General features: G+C 47.6%; 1 protein-coding gene across 3 annotated transcripts in view; it reads right to left on the bottom strand.

Moving 5' to 3' along the window:
* Positions 1-18,160, bottom strand: part of PTPRA (protein tyrosine phosphatase receptor type A) — a 127,449-nt gene that overhangs the window by 69,627 nt on the left and 39,662 nt on the right. The gene's annotated exons all lie outside the window — the stretch shown is intronic.

Below are 18,160 nucleotides of genomic sequence, written 5' to 3'. Positions count from 1 at the left end.
AGAAGCTGTGAGACAGAGCAGATTAAAAGCCATTGGATCTGCCAGGGAGGAGGAAGAGCTGGGTTATTTTCCTGATACTTCTTTTTTAAGGGAGCTGGAGAACAGCTGAGGCATTTGCTTTCTCTTGGCTCTGGCTCTAAATGAGTGACCCCAGATGTGCCAGACTCTTGGTATTCCTGCACCCCACTTGCATTTTCTTCCTTGTGACCCAGCATTTCCCAACACCTCCCAGAGCTGCTGTCCTGGGGCAGAGGGGTCTGAGAGCTACAAGAATTCAGTGCAGCATTCAGGCTGTCCTCTCCTCCCTGTGCAGAAGGGGTGAAGCCCTGCCATCCTTTGGTTAGCTCCATGCATTTAAACAAAGAGGTGAATTTTATGGGACCCAGTCAGGAAGTTGGCATAAGCAAATGTGCTGTCAATAATTTCATGGCCAATTTAATTCCTTCATTCACAAGGCTGACAGATTCCAAACACAGCTTTGGATGGTGCTAAGTGCAGGAAAATCACAGAATTATGGGATGGTTTGGGTTGGAATTGACCTGTGGAGATGATCAAGTCCAGTGTCACTGCCATGGGCAGTGACACCTTCCACTACCCCAGGTTGCTCCAAACCTGTCCAACCTGGCTTTGGACATTTCCAGGGATGGAAAGTCCACAATCTCTCTGGGTAACCTGTGCCAGGGTCTCATCACCCTCAAACCAAGGATTTCTTCCTAATATCCCATCTCAATCTACTCTCCTACAACTTAAGCTCATTCCCCCTCATGCCATCCCTCCATGCTCTTGTCCAAAGTCCCTCTCCAGCTCTGTTTTAGCCTCTCTAGGTGCTGGGAGGTCTCCCCAAAGCCTCCTCTTCTCCAGCTCCCCTGCTGCTACTCCCACCATCTGAGAGTTCAAAAGGAATCAGCAATGAAGCTGAGTTTTCCCAAAGCTCCCTGGAAGGCAAGGACAGCACCTCCTGCAAGAGGAGTGTACACAAAAAACCAGCAAAAAATGCAAAGGCACAAGGAACACAAGAGAGCTCATAAATGCCAATGGCACGTGTGTGAGCTGGCTGTGCCTTCAGAAGGCTGCAAAAAGGGATGAGAGGCAGGAGCAGAGGGGAATTTGGGATGTGTGACTTGCAGTGAGTCACAGCCCTCACTCCTGGTGACAGGTACAGAGCACAGCGAGGCACTCGAGTATGAGAGCACAAACATCTCCTGTTGTACACACCCCAGGAGTGTCTTACATCCACATCTCTTCTTAGAAATTACTCACTGGCCTCAGAAAGCAGTTTCTGTGCAGAGAGGAAGTGTGGCTGCCAAGGAGCCAGAGTGGCACAGAGCTGAGTGTCCCACATTTGGCTCCTGCAGCCCCACACATCCTTTGCACTGCTCTGCCTTTTCCCGACCCCACTGGGCCCTGATGTGCCAGCAGTGTAATCCTCTTGCCAGGTAATCCTCCCAAAATCAGCATCAGGAGGATCTGCTGCCATCAGAGTGTGGAAAGCCATCCCTGCAGCCCACTGACCTTGGGAACACCATAATAATTCATAATTATTATTTGTATACTATTTGGATGTATTTGGATGAAAGCAATTTAACCTGCTGTTACACCACGCCAATGGCAAGGAAGACATGCCAGATATAGGAAGGAACTTTGATTCTCTACCACAAAAATTCAGTTTTCTAATCCTGGCAGCACTGGGAAATCTAAGACTGGCCTGATCCAGGTATTTCTGACAATGCTGCTACACCAAGTTGATTCAGAAAGAAATTCCAGTTATGAAAAAGACCATTGGGCTCAGGGTGAAGTGTCTTCCAGGATGGTTTGAAACATGGAATATCCTGAGCTGGAAAGGACCCATCAGAATCACTGAGTCCAACTCCTAGCCCTGTGCAGAACACCCCAAGGATCCCACCCTGTGCCTGAGAGAGCTGTCCAAAAACTTCTCCAACTCAGACAGGCTTGGTGCTGTGACCAGCTTGTCTTGGTTTTGGCTGAGAGAGAGTTAATTTTTGGCATAGAGTTAATTTTCTTCCCAGTAGCTGGTAGAGTGTTTCAGATTTAGGATGGGAGTATTGCTTAGCTCTGTGCATTTAAAAATTTTATGGGACCCAGTCAGGAAGTTGGCATAAGCAAATGTGCTGTCAATATTTTCATGGTCAATTTATTCCTTCATTCATAAGGCTGACAGATTCCAAGCACAGCTTTGGATGGTGCTAAGTGCAGGAAAATCCTAGAATTTCACAGGTGATGGAGACCATGACAGATTAATAGGAACAAGAGGATCTTTAAGATCCCTTCCAACCCAAACCAGTTTGTGATTCTATGGAAAAAAAATCACCTATTTCTTTTATTAAAATGAGGAATACAAGGTAACAGTCTGAGAGGGGTTTTTTGGAAGAACCCTGCTGAGAAAATGCTCTGGGAATTCAGATGATGACAGCAGTTTTGTTATTTGGGAATATTAATGGTATAAAATACAAAAATGGTTACAACACACAAAAAATGCTCAAGATCAGGGCTTGGCAAAGGGGGCCCACAGTTCCAGAGTCCTCCATCCCCTATTAAAATAATTAAAATAACAGGAAAGCAGGTATTATTTGTTGGCTAGACAGCCCCAAATCCCACTGCCCGTTAATCCACCTGAAACCCAAGTGTATCAAGGCAAATTAAAGCTGCCTTTAATCCATGCAAATCTCAGCCCAGGAATCCTTTATTCTCTTACCTCCTGCCATGAGTTTAGCCCTGCCCTGCACCCCATTCATGCTGCCAGAGCAAAACAACACAAAGCTCCACATTTTAGTAATAGAAAGAAGGAATATTTGGACCTTTCCCACATTTTGGGACTGGGAAGCTTTGTGCTTCATTGGCTGGGTGAGACCAAACCCTGTTCCACCTGTGCTTGGTTTAATCAAATGTATCGACACACATAAATTAGGGCAATTTGTGCATAAATTAGGCAGCATCATTATGCTAATTGGGCTGCTGTGATTGTGCTGAGAGTGTTTGCAATCTGCCACAGCCCTCTGGGACAGCGCTGTGAGGGAGCTGCTGCCTCTGAAAAGGCTGGAGCTCCTCTGGGATCCTGCTGGGGCAGGCACAGCCCCACAGCAGCCCAGAACAAGAGGAGAAGAGGGGTGAGGGGAGCTGGTGGGATCTGCTTCCTCTGGAATGCTGGTTTCTGTTCTCTGGTTCCTGAATATCACATCCTAAACTCCCCCCTAAACTGATGCATGAAACAGGTGGGGTTATAGGTGGCTGCAGAAAGAGGCTGCTGGAAAAACAACCCCCTGAGGTGTGTGTAAAGCAAATAAAGAGCAGGAGACCCAAATCCCTTGCACTTTGTATCAAATTTATGTGAAGAAAAACATAAAAACAGAGCCACTCCACTGTGCCTCTTCCAATTCCACCTGAATTGCAACAGAGGTAGGAATGGTTGCTGGGATCAGGGAGGTATCATAAAAGTAACCTAATGATCCCTGTCTTAAAAGAAAAAAAACCCAAAGCCCTAAATCTTTCCAATTGAATGAGCAAGGATAAGGGGGGAACAAATAAACTGCAAAGTGACTGCTTTTCCTTCTGGAATTGTAGAATATCCAGAGCTGGGGAGGAACCAAAATTATCATTGAGTCCAACTCCTGGCCCTGCACAGGACACCCCAAAAATCAGAGCAGAGACTTGGTTAAATCATTGAATTGCCATACACAGGTAGGTCTACCTGGAGTAGGTAACTGTGAAGGGATTTTTATTAAGACCTTCAGGGGCTTTTACCAAAACCTGGATTTCTTTAGCTATCCCACAGGTATCCTGCAGGGCTGTGGTTGGTGTCCCTGTCCAGAGAATGGCTCTGCTGCTGCTGGTGATGCTCAGCTCCAGCTCCAGGGCTGGTGCTGCACCACATCTCCCTCCTCCTTATGGATACCAGGGGATGCTCCCCAAGTCATCCAGTTTTCCTTCTAAAACTGGTCACTAATTTACCAAATGGGACCATTATGCAGAAAAATCCTCCCTGTGGGAACTGGGTTCCCTCCCTTCAGAGGGCATTCAAGGTTGGTTTATTCTCCAGGATCCAGCCAGGAGTTTTTCCTCTGACAGACGTGTTGGCACTTTGCCTGGCTAAAAAACATACAGCAGAAGAGCAGCAAGCACTAAGCTACTACTACTAGAAGTGTTAAAAATCAACTTTGAGCAAACCATCTGGTAACTCTCACTGTGCCACAGGTGAGAGCAAACACAATACGCTCTGTGCAGCACCAAAAATCCATCACTGCTCAGAGAATAAGGGTGTGAAACACCAAACCACACCAGGGGAAACCTGGAACAAGTTGCCCAGAGAAGATGAGGCTGTCCCATCCTTGGAAGTGTCCAAGGCCAGGCTGGACAGGGCTTGGAGCAGCCTGGGACAGTGGGAGGTGTCCCTGCCCATGACAGGGGTGGAACTGAATGGTTTTCAATAAAGGTAGAAGGATGAAACACTAAAAGGACAGAGGCACATGGGAACTGGGAGATGCTCCATAACCAGCTGGAGCAGGGAGCAGAACTGAGTTGTTTCAGCTGCAGGGACCAAGGAATTAGTGAGATACAAAGGGAAAAAATCTGCAGCCAGTGTCTTTCTGCTCTTCTGCTGCTCCCCTCGAGGATGAGCAGCTGGATGGTGGCTTTTCCCCCCATCCTTAAGCAGAACCTTCTCTAAGTAGTTTAGCAGTGAAAGCAAACTCATCTCTCCCTCCCTGTGATGGAATATGGATCCTGGCATGGGCCAACATCAGCATCCTAACACCCAGTAATTCCCAAGCCTCTCTGAACACCCATCATCTTATCAAAACAACAGCTTAAAAACCTCTTCTCTGCACTCTTTGGTGATAATTAGTTTTAGTTTGTCACCAGCAGATCAGTTTAGGATTGCAACCAAGCCAAAGGGATATGAAAAGGATTTGTGCAAAGCCTCTCCACACCAAATCAAGTTCAAAAAAGGGAAAGACAAAACACGAGCTGGCTGCACCAGCAGCTCCAACAGCTTCTGCTGCTCAGAAGGGAACACAGCAAGATTTAATAAACAAGCTCAATAAAGTTATTCTTCTCTGTTTTATTTCCCCTTAAAGCATCAGCCCAATTTGGTTTTGTTTCCATCACAAACAGCTCCTGTAATCGTTCCTGACAGGAGCACAACGCGGGGCCCAGGGCTCCCCCAGCCCCTGCCAGCTCCCAGCTCATGGAGCTGCTCTGCCTCACCACAGCAATTCCTGTAATTCAAGTCTGGCAAACAATTCCTAGGCTGAAAATGGGACAGCATCCAGTTGTTATCTCCTTTCTTGTAGAAAAAGAACTTAAAAAAAAATAAAAAATAAATCCAGCATTATTTACTCTACCTGCCTGTTTGCCGTGCTGGCAGTGCCACCACGCAGGTGTGACAGCAACAAACGCTGCAGCTCTCACAGTTTTGCCTGTTGATGTCTCTCCTTTCATCCCAGCAAACAGCCTGTCAGAGCTAAAGGAGCAGCTGAGAGCAAGGAAAGCATCCAGCTCTCTCCTGACAGCTGAACAAGCCAGCAGTTTGCAGGAGGAAAAGCTTTGCTGTGCTCCTAAACCATGGCAATTCCTTCCAGAGGTGATCTTAAAAGTCTTTTCCAACCTCAATGGTTCTGTAATTCTAATATTCTCTAATTCTAATCTAATTAATTTTGGTCCTGGTCCTTCCATGTAGCCTCACTGGTGTTTCTAACCTCATTCACCTGTACCACTCCATCTCCAGAAAAAAAGTATTAACAACCAAAACCCCATCAGTTTTCTTGCAGACACATTAACTGTGGACCAATCCCACCCTGGTGCAGACACCAGGCCCTGGCCAGGCTCAGGAACTGTGCACAAATGGAGGTGAAAGGCTTTTGTTTGAATGGCTTTGCTCACCAGGACACACCTGATAAGAGCCTGCAGCAAAGCCACACCCCGAGATAAACCCGGCGGGCTGGGTCTCCCAAAGGCAGCTCTGCATCCCGGCAAGGGCTGGGAAACAAACACCAAAGAAAACACTCAGTGTGTGGAACAGGACCATTTCCCTTGGCAAAGCTCTCTGCTTTCCTCTCCCTGCCCTCTCTGTGTGCACAGAGCAGCCATTCCCTGGCATTTTCTGCTCCCATGGATGGGATGCAGGGCTGATGCCTGATCCCAGAGCAGGAGCACCCCAAGATCTCCTGTAAAATTTACACCTTGCTGGTTTTTAGATTGGAATGTGCAAAGAGACAGGGCAAAGCTGTTGGAAAAGAGGCATCCTTTACAAATGAAAGTGATACAGCTGGGAGAAGAAATCCTGGGATGCAGAGGTGGACACTGGCTTTAAGAGCCAGACCCTGGGAACCCAGTGGATGCACAACTCCAAGTGAGAGGCTTTGATGAGTGAAAATCTGACAGTCAAACACTGGCATACAGAATTATGGAATGGTTTTGGTTGGAAGAGACCTTAAAGATCATCCAGTTCACCCCTTGCCATGGGCAGGGACACCTTTCATTATCCCAGTTTGATCCAAGCTCTGTCCAACCTGGCCTTGAACACTTCCAGGGATCCAGGGGCAGCCACAGCTTCTCTGGGCACCCTGTGCCAGGGCCTCAGCACCCTCAGAGTACAGTACTTTTCCCCAATATCCAGTCTAAATCTACTCTCTGTCAGTGCAAGGATCATTCCCCCTGTGCTGTCACTCCAGGCCCTTGCCCAAAGTCCCTCTCCAGCTCTCCTGGAGCCTCTTTAGGCACTGGAAGGTGCTGGAAGTTCTCCCCTGAGCCTTCACTTCAATGAGCTGACCAACCCCAGCTCTCCCAGCCTGTTTCCATAGGAACCCTGGGCCAGATGGATGTAAGCAGACACACAAAGAAGCTGTGACCCTACCTGAGCACACCTTGGGAGGGCACCTTGGGTCTTCCTGAGCTCTCACCGGGGTCACCAGAGCTGCCCAACGTATCCCACACAGGGCAACGTGCAGCCCAGTCACTGAGGTCTCATTTCTAAGCAAAACATTTGCAACCTTTCTATTCCTCTTCCTCTTTTGACTTCCTTAATGAATAAACAAAAGTATGAAGGGGGGAGAAAACCCACTAGCACGACCAGTTGTCCTCTGCACAGCCTGGGTTTGCTGGGACCAGCTGGGAAGGGGGAATGGACACGAGGTTTTGAGCAATGCACTGAGGGCAGAACCTCACAAAATGCTTCAGGGGCAGCTCCTGCTGATGGCTCAGGGCTGGTTTCATTTTTGGGAAGGTGCCTCAATCTGACCCACTTCATGAACAGAGCAGGTGGGACACACAGCAAGAGTTTGCAAGAGGCTGTGCTGTGTCCTGTGCATTTTGGGAGTGAATAAATGGAGTGGAACAGGGTGCTCAGAAAAGCTGTGGCTGTCCCTGCATCCCTGGAAGTGTCCAAGGCCAGGCTGGACAGGGCTTGGAGCAACCTGGGAAAGTGGGAGGTGTCTTCAAGGTCCTTCCAACCCAAACCATTCCAGGTTTTTATGATTTGTGCTTCCCTAAAAGTTTAGGGAAATAAATCCCATATCCCATCGTGCTTTTTGCTTGCCAAATGTCAAATTGAAGAATTTCCCTGTCTGACCAAGGGACACATGGGTTGCCCCTAACCCACATCCCACCTGTATCCCTGCTCTGCTCACCAGTGCAATCACAGTGATGGAAACATCCTTCTTCCTGCTGGGAGAGGTTCCACTTGGGTTTTCCTGCCCATCATTCCACCAGATCCCAGCCCACACCTGCCAAGCCCCAGGCAGAGATTTATCCACTTGAAAGCAAGCAGGATCTGGTTTTAAGACAGATCCACATAATGCAGGAGTCAAGTGGTGGTTTTGGCTGGGATTTTTGTGTGTGAAGGAGTTGGGACAGGGAGAGGGATGAGGACAGGGAGTGACCATTCAGGAAGCAACCCAAGGATCAAGCTCCACCAAGTTATAGCACTGGACAGCAACAGGATATTCTTCATTCCTCCCACAGATGGATTTCTGAGCTGTGGATTTAAATACAACATTGTTGTAGCCTGGGTATTGTGCCTCTCTCCTTTGGGACACAAGGTCAAAGTTAGAGCAGCTCAGAAAGCACCAGCTCCTTTCTGCCTGCCACTGACACCTGGGGTCCTCAGAACCCTTTTTGGTGGCCCCTTTCTGAGGGCCAGGTGTCTGCATCTCCAGATGTGCTATCAGTGCTGATCAGGACACCCTGTGACACACCTACACACCCCTGTGCACCTCAGCCTCATCCTGCTCCAGCTGAACCTCAAACAAACCCTCAGCAGATGATGACAGTGCAGAGTAAGGCTTTTACCAAAGCTAAACATGAGCAAAAAAACCCCAAAAACACCAAACCAGAGCAGCAGAGACCAAATGAAAATGGCTTTCACTTCTGCCACTGCCACTGCTCCACTTCAGTGTGTTCATGACAGAGCTGCACCTCCAGACCCGACCATCAGGCTCTACATTCATTGTCAAAGTAAAGTCTGTGGATAAATCCACTCAATTTTATAGAATCATAGAATTATTTAGGTTGGAAAAGACCTCTAAGAATATCAAGTTCAACCATTTCCCCAGCACTGCCAAGGCCACCACTGACCATGTCCCCAGGTGCCACATCCCCATGGGATGGGGACTCCAGCACTGCCCTGGCAGCTGTGCCAGGGTTGGAGAATCCTTTCCATGCAGAACTTTTCCCAATATCCAACCTGAACCCAGACACAACTCCCCCTCACATGACAGGGCTGTCCCTGTGGTAACTCCAAAGAGGGAAGGGATGGACACTCTGCAGGACCAGGCTCTTCTCTTTGCACCAAACAATCATGCTGGTTCTGTTGTAGCTTTCAGGCTGGATGAAATTCAGAGTTTTGACAATCCTCCTGCCCCACAAACACCACTGAAGCCTGTGGGGACTCTGCAGACATCAGGATCAGGAGAATTGTGGCACAAACCCTCATGTGCATCAGGTCTGGAAGCATGAAGGGTGTTAAAATACAAAGGGGCCACAGGGCAAATTTCTGGAGGTGCAGCCTTGGAGGAGCCACCTCCTGGTCTACTCCACCCAGATTCCCAAAACCAGCAAAAGATCCAGGAGTTGATTTTTTTTCCTGCCAGAGGTTTTGATGTTTTTTGTGGGGGGGGATACAGTGGACAGCAGCACTAAACCTGCAGGACTCATCACACCAGCACTGGGATCATTCCAACTCTGCACTGGGAATCCTACCATGGGAATTCTGTAACCTTTGGACATCCTGGAGATGGAAAGTGGAGCCAAAAGCCATGGATGAGACCTCCTCATGGATGGGAAAGCTGTGCCAGAGCTGTGGTGGCAGGTGCTGTGTGCAGCTGTGGAGCTTCCCTTTAATCCATCTCGGTGATCTCCTGCAGCCTTCAGGCCACCACAGCTCTTGGTTCCCTTTGGGGGTTTCAGTTTTGTTTCACCACTAAAGACCCTACTCCAACAATAAATTTGTTGCTTTTCTGGAAGTCTGCCCATAGCTCTGTATTCTTTGTTTAAAATACAAAATGTTGCTTTAAAAAGTTTGGGTTTTTTTTTTTAAATTAAATTTAAACCCACACATTTTTGGTTCAAATTCACTCAAGTCCTTCCCTCAAGTGAAAGCCAAATGTCCAGCCAGGACTCTGCCTTCCCACACAGATATTCTGTCCTACCTTAGCTACCAGAACTTGTCTGAGATTATTAATTACCTAAACTTTAAAAAATAATTAACAGTGAAGGTGCCAAGTACTCAGACCCCCAACAAGCCAGAATCACAGAATGGTTTGGGTTGGAAGGGACCTTCAAGACCATCCCAGGAACCTTAAAGACAGAGTCAGGATGGCATCAGAAGATCCTGTGTGTGACAGGTCCACTCTACCAGGAGCAGCAGCTGGAACATGCCAGGCTACAATGAGACATCTCAATCTAACTCTTGAGGTACACAGCTGCTCATCCAAAAATCCTGGATGCTTCACAAGCCTGAAGAAAAACAAAGAAATCCATCTGCCACCTCTTAGGGAAAGTAAATGCTCCAGGTAAGGCAGTATCCTGGGAAAAAGGAGATAAATTTTCTTTTTCTTTTTCCCACTATTGCCCTGCAGCAAGAACAAACCCAAATGGTTTTGCCCTAATTTATGCCTGTTTTCCTTGCTATCCTAAACCCTCTCTATTCAAAGGAAGGTTTTGCTGCAGAAACTTTTACAGGTGGTGAAATAATAACAATAATCTGTGAGCAGGCAGGGTTGCACTCTGCATCCATGTAAATCAACAGCAAAGCTCCCAGCATTTCCAGGGGACAGGTTTTGCCACAGCTCCAGCTGGGGCTAAGTGCACCTGGGTTCCCACAATACCACAACAAACCAAACTGGAGATGATCCCTTCTCTATCTCTGACACCTGAAGCTCTTTTTTGCCTTCTAATAAACAAGGTAATGATTTTTTCAGTGAGTTTGCCCCTGATCTGAACAGCTGTTTCTCCTGTACTGTTGATATTCAGCATAAACTGGATTTTCTCTCTCTGGATGCTGTTTATTCTGGTTGAATTTCGTTAGAAAAGTGCCATAAACTGAGAACAAGTAAACAGAATTGAAGTGCCAAGACATTCTGGGTATCAAATAGTCAGCCTCAAAGAGGAGGAATTTCTGGGATGAATAAAGGGAAAAACTGTGCTCTGAGGGAAATACCCACTTCCACACAGTGGGGAAGCAGCTGGGGAGGAAAGGACCTTCCTGAGCTGTGCAGAAATGCCCTGGATTATCCCAAATGACACCATGCAGCCATTCCAGGGGAATAAGTGGGTGATGGACACACACATCCAAAGCTGTTTTCCATTTAAACAGGAGAGTGAGGGTGGCTTGGAAACCCTACATGCTGCTAAGGAGTTAAAAGGTAATTCTGGAGCCTGGCCCCATTAACATTCTGGCAGAGTCTATTTAAATTGCAGGGAAAGTTGAGCTTGTCCAACTGGATAGTCAGACTGCAGGTTCCCCCAAACAGGGCTTTGATTCTCCAACACAACACCCAAAATCCTCTCTGGCTTACATAAAACACATGTGGAATCACGCTCCCTGTTGCACAACACAGCTCCAGGGAGAATTCCAGGTATAGAAGTATAAACTGGAGGTCATTGCTCTGCCAGGGCTGAGGATTTCTCTGGCAACAGAGGGGAGAACAGGCTGGTCCTGGTGGCAAAGCTGCCTTGAGAGCTGCTGACAGCAGCAGCACCTCCTAAAGCAAGGGCAGGGGGGTTTCACTCAAGCACAGCAGCCAGTGACAAAAAATATGAGCAAATACCTGAAAAAAACCCTAAAAGAAATTTGTTTTTGTGATCCAAACAACCCAACCCAGTAAAATTCTTATTATTTCTGCATCCTTGCATTCCCCATGCTGCTCTAGCCCTCCCAATAATCACCACAGCTTTGGCATCTTTTCTGTTCTCAGGTCCACTGCTCTGTCAGCCTGGTTTTAAAATATGCTGCCAGGGTGCAATAAAACCTGACTGTGCTTTTCTCAGCCTGCAAAGGGCAGCTCAGCACAGGGAGGGGAGATCTCCCTGCTGCAAAAGGTGTTAGAGAATCATGGAATGCTTTGGGATGGAAGGCACCTGAAAGATCATCTCATTGCAATGCCCTGCCATGGGCAGGGACACCTTCCACCATCCCAGGCTGCTCCAAGCTTTATCCAACCTGGCCTTGGACACTCCCAGGGATCCAGGGGCAGCTTCTCAGGGCCTCACAATAGAAAATTTCTATTTAAAGTGGAATCTGAATCTCTTCTATTTTAAAACCATCCCCCCCTTTGTCCTGTATAAAAAATCACTCTCCCTCTTTAAGTCCCTTTGAGTACTGAAATGCCCCATCCCCTGTGCACAGACCATACATGGAGCTCCCAGTGATTCTGGAGGGGATGTCACACCACCCTATCCCTTCTGCAGTTCAAAGCTGGCTTTATTAGACTGAGTCTAGAAAGAATGAATGGGATCTAGGATAAAAAAAAAAAAAATAACTGAGCTCTGCTACAGATCAGAGATCCCAGATTAGAACCACAGAATGTCCTGAGTTGGAAGGGACCCAGGAGGATTATTGAGCACAACTCCTCCAACAGGCAAAAATGAGTGTGCAAAAGTGACTGCAGGTGGGCAGCTCTGCACAGCCCCAAAGCCAGCAGAGCAGGCAGCACCCCTGAGCTGCCACAGACACTTTTTGGAGCTTTGTCCCACACACTCATTCTGAAAGCACTGCTGATTGACAGGGGGCAGCTCAATGGGCTCACAGGAAAGCCAGGGGAGGAAAGGGCTGAGCACAGGGCTCAGCTTCCCTTCTGACAGCAGAAAGCAGCACACACCAGCCCTGCTGCACAAAAGCTTTTGTTTTACATCTCTAAACCAAGCCACTGGTGCTGCTCTGGGACTGACAACTGTCCCTGCAAGCAGCAGGGCTCAAACCCAAACTGTGCAAAAAACCAGCTTTTGTGGGGTTTGAGTCCTGAAAAATTCTTTTCTTCTTTTTTTTAAAGAAATGAAGGTAAGAAAAACAAATCCCAGAAGGAAAAGCCTCCCCTGGATGCTGCTGGAGGTCAAAACCCAGTAAGTGACATTTAGTGATGCTGGGGCACGTCCCCACACCCCAGTGAGTTCCCAACCTCGGCGCTGCTTCCAGAGCATCACAGAACAATTTGGGTCAGAAGGGACCTCAAAGATCCTCCAATTCCAACCCCCTGCCATGGGCAGGGACTCTGTTTTGGAGAGGAACAGCCTCCCTGAGCCAGGCTGTGCAGTTTCCAGTAGCAACTGTGCCTAATCCAGCCCCGAGACAAAACTGTCAGTGCTCATTCATACCCACGGCACGTGCTGGGCAGACTCTGGGCATGGCCACAACTACTGCATGAGGGATTTTTTTCCCCCAGTTTAAGCTCATTTTAAGAACATTTTTTTAAAAATAAAATAAGCATATTTAAGTAAGATTTTTTTATAAATATAAAATTTTAATCGATGAGGTTGTGTAAGCTTTTCCCTCTGCACATTCATAGCACAAAATACATTTATGCAGTGTTTTATTTTCACAGGATTGGAGAAATCAACAAAAAAGAAGCTGGTTTGGTGGTGAAATTCTTGATTAAAAACAAAAAAAAGAATTATAAGAAAGAAGATAAAAATAGTATTGAAGAGGATTAAATCAGCAGTTGCTCTGCCCTGTATTCAGGTCACAGCACCAAAAAGATGCCTAATTGACAAAATAATGCTGGGATCACGTCACCTCTTAGGTACTGACAGCAGGGAATGTAAAGACTGAAGCAAAATAAAAAAATAAATCGTTTTCTAGGAAAGTTTCAGCAGAGGCAAGTCACCAGATACATGGGTTAATGAACCAGGAAGAAATGTCACTGAATTGCTAATGCAATTAGCAATTATTTTTGGTAAATTCTTCAAAAAATTTATTTTTCTAATTTTAATTTGAGGTATGTGGTAGGTGCACAAACACAAATATTTGTCTCTTTTTCTCTTTGGGCATATTTAGCTGCCAGCACCAGGTGGGGAAGGGGATTTTGAGCAGCTTCTCAGCATCTCCAAGGACACTGGGGAGAAGGGAGAGCCCGGCTCTCACAGGAGGTGATGGGCAGAAGATGAATTGGGATGTTCAAGGTGCAGGGAGAAGCTTTTCCACCATGAGATCAGTCAAGCTGGGTGCCCAGAGCTTGGGCAATTTCCATCTCTGGAGGTTTTCAAGATGGATAAAAGCCCTGGGCAAATTAACAGAATAAAAAGTTGGGAAAGCCCTCCAAGACCACTGAATCCAACCATTCCCCCAGCACTGCCAAGGCCACCACTGACCCATGTCCCCAAGTGCCACATCCCCATGGCTTCTAAACCCCTCCAGGGATGGGGACTCCACCACTGCCAGCTGTGCCAGGTCTGGACAACCCTTTCCATGCAAAAATATCCAATTTAAGCTCCCCTGGGCCAGCCTGAGGCCGTTCCCTCTGCTCCTGTCCCTGTTCCCTGGGAGCAGAGCCCGACCCCCCTGGCTGTCCCCTCCTGTCAGGAGCTGTGCAGAGCCACAAGGTCCCTGCAAACACCCAGAAACTTGGATCATGGGATTATTTTGTTCTGTATAAAAATGTGTAAAAAGGAACAGAGTTTGTTTCTTTTTACAGAGGTGTTTCAGCACCTTGTTTGAGAAATAGCCCAATGCCATGATGTTAAAAACCTTCTAGAAAACAACCTCAAGTCCCCCTTTTCCATGCCACCCCTTCCAGAGTTTCCCCTCCACATTCCAACAGTGCCTGCCCTTCACCTCCCCAGCCAGCCTGGAGAGATGTTATTCTCCTCACAAAAAAAAAAAAAAAAAACCAAAAAAACCCCCCCTCGATTATTTATGCTGCTCTTTGAACAACACAAGCTATTGTCAGGGAGTGTTTTACAGCTCTGAATGTCACATTGAGAGTCTGGTCATGCCAGGAGAAAAGCCTGCCACTGCCATGTCCAGGCATAAATCCCTTTATTCAAAACACCCAGAGCCCAGAGCTGGGTAAAACCTAAAAGGAAGCCAGTGGGTGTGACAGCTGCATTTTGTACAATGACATAAAAAGGAACAGGCAAAGCTGCTTGGGTGTTTTGTTTTTTTTTTTTTTTTTTTGAGGTAAAAGGTAGAAAATCTGCAAGATTGTGCAGAGCCAGGTGAGGCTGAGCTTGGGCTGGATGCTGCTCTGGAGGAATTGCACAGAGAAGCAGAGGGGTGAGCAGAGCTGGAGAGCTTCCCAGCAGGACCCAGGCAGCTTTTGCTGTCTAGAAAACCAGGCTGGCTGGACAAGAAACCCATTTCCTGCCTGATTGTGACTGTGTGAAGGGAAACAGGGCTCTGGAGGCAAACAAAGCCCAGCCACCTTCTGCTGGGGAGTGCCCCAAAACCATCGAGCCGTTACAAGCCTAAAAGACAAAAAAAGTGTTAAAAAAAAAAAAACCCAGTCAGGCCCTTTCCACGGTTTGCTACATTACAAGGCAAAACTGGACAGGTTGCAATCTTCCTCTGCCACACCCCAAATGCCAGGTTTCAGGTTACTTCACCTGCAGGAATTCACTCGGAAGCGTGGCAGCTCTACCGAGCTCTTGGAGCCAAACCTTTCCTCTGCAGCTCTTCCCAAAGTCCTGCAAAGAAAGCATCATTTCCTTCCCCCTCCCACACCCCCGTGCACCAATGAGGAACTTTAGAAGCCGTGTGAAATTATAAATATGGCCCAGCAAAGAAGGGAATGAGGGGGGCAATAGGAAAGGCAGCGTTCCCAACCTACGGGATCCATCCTTCCAGCCTCCCACTCAGGAAATGGCTTTTCAGCGCTGCCTATCAAAGCTCCTCCCAGTTTTGGCATCTCCACCTCTTCTCCCTGCAGAAAATTCATTTTAAAATCTGAGGGTTTGGGGATTTTTTAAACCAATTTGTGGATATTTGCACCGTAGCCAGCATCGGCATTCACGGTTTTTCTGTTGCACATCTCATGGGTATATTTACTATCAGCAAACATCCCAGCAGTAATCCTGGATTTATTTCTTTGTCTTTCTGGTAACTCCCCCATGGCTGCACCTTCAAAAAGCCCAGAAATCCAGTTTGCCACCCTTCACAGGAAACCTCCAGGCATTATGATTTATCTCCTCCACAATCTCAATTCACCATGAAAATATTTGGTGAAACCCATCAGCAGCTTCCCTGATACAAGTGCAGAGACTCTACCACTACTTCTGCCCACACAATTTTCTCTAACATCCAAAAAAAGAGATGAACTGTGTGGTTTTTAAAATACAACCCTGTGGTGCTCAGCACTCCTGCTCCCCTTTATCTTTGAGGTCCCCATGAATTTTCCCAGCAATGGCATTGTGCTGCTGCGAAGATCTCTTGATTTATGCAAAAAACTTGATCCCTTTTCTGCCCTTTTTATGAGCAAAGGGTTTCTCTTTTTTCTTTGGATGTAGCCTGGTGATTAACTGCTACAAGCCCTGTGCACTGCAGTCCTTTGCTGAATGTCACAGAGCCTTTAGATTTTTGAGGATGAGAAGGATGTTGGGAGTACAGACACCAACAACAAAGAGAGCTACGTGCAAGCATCACCTTCAGACCTTCCTTTTTATGAGGTACTGCCTTTTATCCTGGATTTTAAGCAGCAGGAGCAGGGAGAGGGCTTTGCTGAGGTCCCTGATGAGGCACAGTGCCATGACCTGCTGTGCTGTATCCATCAGGAGCTCCTGAGCCATGGGATGGAGAGAGAGGCTCTCAGCACCAGAAGGGAGTGATCTACAGCAGGCAGGGAGTGTGGGGAGTGTGCTCAGGGAAGGACAGGGAGGTACAAAGCACCCTGCAGCTCTCACTGAGCACCTTCTGCAGCTGCAGAGCTCCTGGGATGCAGTTGGGTTATTCCTCATTTCCCAGCAGCCTGAGGAAAGGGAGCCTGGGCTGAGCTCAGCAATTCCAGCCAGATCCCAAAGCCAGGAACTGCAGGGTTGTGCCAAGGCATTGATCAATGGCATTTTCTGGGCTCTCCAGCACAGGAAAGGCACAGATCTGTAAAAGCAGGTCCAGGGGAGGCCATGGGGATGCTCCAAGGGCTGGAGCCCCTCTGCTCTGGAGCCAGGCTGGGAGAGCTGGGGGTGCCCACCTGGAAAAGGCTCCAGGGAGAGCTCAGAGCCCCTTGCAGGGCCTAAAGGAGCTCCAGGAGAGCTGGAGAGAGACTGGGGACAAGGGATGGAGGGACAGGACACAGGGAATGGCTTCCCACTGCCAGAGGGCAGGGATGGATGGGAGATTGGGAATTAGGAATTGTTCCCTGGGAGGGTGAGGAGCCTGGCACAGAGCAGCTGTGGCTGCCCCTGGATCCCTGGCAGTGCCCAAGGCCAGGCTGGACAGGGCTTGGAGCAACCTGGGTAGGTGAAAGGTGTTCCTGACCTTGACAGGGGGCTGGAACTGGATGGGATTTAAGGTTCTTTCCCATCCAAGCCATTCTGTGATTCTGTAGCTGAAGCCACCTCATGCCCATGGCCAGGACAAATGGAAAGAGGAGCAGCCTGGGTGCTGATGATCCTTTAACTCAGGGCCTTTGATGGATTCCTGCTCACAAATTCATTCTCCTCTCCTACATGAGAGGTGTCCAGAGCAGGCCAGAGGCAGCAGCACCACTTAGGGAAGAGCTCCAGTTTCCTTCCAGGCACTCAGGCTGGAGAAATGGAAAGGATTTAAAGCAGATGACAGAGTTGGTAAAAGGTGATCCTTTGGACTTAGTGGTTTGGTGTTTTTAAGCCATGTGGGATTCAACCCTCCTCAAACAACTCTGGTGCCACAGAAATCACAAGAAGCCTGTATCTCTTTGAGGGACAGTGCACTACTTCTCCTAATGAAAATATTATTATTGAGCTGATAAAATACTGATCAAGAGATAACCTCATTTTCTCCCACTCAATCCTTCCCCATTGCCACTGGGGTTCATGCTGGCATATGTTATTTTCATGCAGGCAGAAGGTAATGATAGGAAAGCAATTACTGGGCAACGTTTTTAAAAATACAGTAAAATATTTATGAGCAATCTAATTTTTTTTTCACGCCTGCTTGCTCCATGCACTGGGTCTACAACTCCACCACATTGTGGATGAGATTTTTCACAACAGACTGGAATCCAGACAGCAGAGCCTCCCAAAACCAGCACAGCTGAACAGTGTGGTTGGTTACTGGGTCCTTTGGAACAGAATCCTACAAGAATCCCAGAACTTTTTGAGTGGGAAGGACCTTAAAGCTCATCCAGTCCCACCCCTGCCATGGGCAGGGACACCCCTCACCATCCCAGGGTGCTCCAAGCCCTGTCCAACCTGGCCTTGGACACTTCCAGGGATCCAGGAGCAGCCACAGCTGCTCTGAGCATTTTCTCTTTCTGCTTTTTTAAGGGATTGATGGATTTGAACCCAATATGAAAACTGATTTTTTCCCCCCCAAAATATTTTATCACTAATCCTTGGATCTGGACCACAAGTTTCTCCCTGCTCTAAAAATGGAAAATTTTCAGATTCAGCCAAGCCAAACAGAGTAACCATTACACACATGGGAAATCTCAGCATGAACATTTTAAAGCTGTGTTAAGTGACAAGGAGGAGGCTGCTGACTCAAGGTATGTGAATACAGTGACCATAAACATCAGACCAT

Source organism: Agelaius phoeniceus, chromosome 4 (assembly GCF_051311805.1).
Source record: "Agelaius phoeniceus isolate bAgePho1 chromosome 4, bAgePho1.hap1, whole genome shotgun sequence".
Lineage (NCBI taxonomy): Eukaryota > Metazoa > Chordata > Aves > Passeriformes > Icteridae > Agelaius > Agelaius phoeniceus.
This window is presented reverse-complemented; position numbering and strand designations above follow the sequence as displayed.